This window comes from Cyprinodon variegatus, unplaced genomic scaffold (genome assembly GCF_000732505.1).
Source record: "Cyprinodon variegatus isolate N-32 unplaced genomic scaffold, C_variegatus-1.0 Scaffold397, whole genome shotgun sequence".
In the NCBI taxonomy this organism is placed as follows: domain Eukaryota; kingdom Metazoa; phylum Chordata; class Actinopteri; order Cyprinodontiformes; family Cyprinodontidae; genus Cyprinodon; species Cyprinodon variegatus.
The window spans coordinates 59,344-61,758 of NW_015150850.1; positions in this window are offsets into that span (position 1 = coordinate 59,344).

Sequence of the window (2,415 nt, forward strand, 5' to 3'; positions counted from 1 at the left end):
CCATCCATCCATCCATCCATCCATCCATCCATCCATCCATCCATCCATCCATCCATCCATCCATCCATCCATCCATCCATCCAGTCTAATAAATATTTATTTTCTATGTAAAAAAAAAAAAACAATTGGTAAAAATGCTGTAAGCTGTTTAGCTTTTTATGAATGTAAATAAAATATTGTTACACAGATGTCGCCATGTGGTTCACGATGCAATGCATTCTGGTTAAATGATGCATGTTAGGTCGTGTGGCGCTAGCTCTGTACAGCTAAAACAGCAAAGATTAACATCCAACCCTTTCAGTTTAAACTGGAGTGTGTTGAAATTGATGAGATAATGAAGATGAGGAGAACCAAACAGAGGAAGAGGGGAGAGTTGGCTAAAAAATCTGGTGTTTGTGGGACTGCTGCTTGGAGATGCTAACCCAGATGTGCATGCATGGGTTCCTCCAGATTCCTTTCACAATCCAAACACATGACTGTTAGTTTGATCTACCGTTCATTAAATCCCTCATTAGATTTGGTTTGGAGAACTGAGGCCAAAAACTGAAAGCAAGTTATTTTTTTAAGGTGTGAGTCTTTTGCTCTGTTGAAGAAAAAAAAGGAAACTGTTTCTTCAAATGTTAATGTAATCATGCCTCCTTTTCCGCCTCTCTATATATCCCCTCCTCCATCACCCTTTTTGGTCCCTGCTCTGCTCTCATGGTGGAGGGCTACTTAGCACACAACAGTTAATACCTGTCTAATTTATTAGCCTCCTGCCCCAGCCCTGAAGGGCCATTAGCAACACACACTGACACAGCAGCTCAGCCTGTGTCGTAATTTATTGTCTTATTACAGTGCTGCAGCGGCATCAATTAATTATCCATTAAAGCGCTGCTGTCCCGGGATTTATGGAGGGACTATGGGGGATAGATGGAGTTGGGAAGACAACGATAAAGGAGCTGGAGGAGGTATAGGAGGGTGAGCAGGACCAAAGATGGATTGTTGATTTTGGTGCACTTTGGTTAAAAGATCGGATGAAAATAAAGTGAACTGAAAATACTTTATCTGAAAGCATGGAAGATAAAGAAATGTTGGTTTCAGAGGCTATTAATCCTGATAAAACCTGAAATATATGTACAGAAGTAATGTATAAAGGATCAAATAACCATTCAAGAGTCTTATTTATTCAGCAAATATTTCTTTTTAAAGAATTAATTTTACAAATAGCCTGCAGTTCATACAATGGGATTGTTAACGCACTCCCCTCCGCGCACCCAACACCCCCCGGTTGTAAAAACACTGCTTTCCTCAAATATCCAGTTAAGCAGTTTTCTGAACAATATTTAGTTTTTGTTTCCTTACTTTTATTGTTAAAATCTCACTATAAAGTAAAAAATACATTGATAATGGCAGGCCTAAATCAGGATGCTTCCATATGTTCTTACTTCTCTAGAATAACATTTTATTTCAGACAAAAAGCTTGACTTTGGCCACATTTATGCCGATGAATCAGCATTTTCTTTTAACTGTGTTCTTTAGGATGGAGTATTAGGACCAGGCTACAGATTACTTTTTTCTTCTATTTCGAGAATAAAGTTGTAGCATTACAAGAATAAAGTCGTAACATTACGAGAATAAAGTCATAAAATTAAGTGAATAGTCATAAAATTACAAGAATAAAGTCGTAAAATTATGAGAACAAAGTTGTAAAATACAAGAACAAAGTCATTAAATTACAAGAATTAAGTCGTAACATTACGAGAATAAAGTTGTAATGTTATGAGAATAAAATCGTAACATTACAAGAATAAAGTCGTAAAATTACGAGAACAAACTCATAAAACTACGAGAATAAAGTTGTAACATTACGAGACTAAAGTCATAAAATTATGAGAATAAATTTGTAAAATTATGAGAACAAACTCATAAAATTACGAGAATAAAGTCGTAACATTACGAGAGTAAAGTCGTAAAATTATGAGAATAAAGTCGTAAAATTCCGAGAATAAAGTCTTAACATTACGAGAATAGTCATAAAATGACAAGAATAAAGTCATAAAATGACAAGAATAAAGTCATAAAATTACGAGAATAAAGTCGTAACATCCCAAGAATAAAGGCGTAAAATTATGAGAACAAAGTCGTAAAATTATTAGAATAAAGTCGTAAAATTACAAGAATAAAATCGTAATATTCCTAGAAAATGTCACAACGAGAATAGTCATAAAATTACGAGAATAAAGTCGCAATATTAAGAGAATAAAGTCCTAAAATTACAAGAAACAAGTTGTATTTTATGACAACTCCTACAAGAAGCACTTTCTTCACTAAAATGTGGAATGTCAAGCATTATTTGAAGTTATACTTTGGCTCTGGTTTGACAAATAAGGAAATCTTTTACCACCAGCATCAAACTGGGCAGTAGGTCAAAGT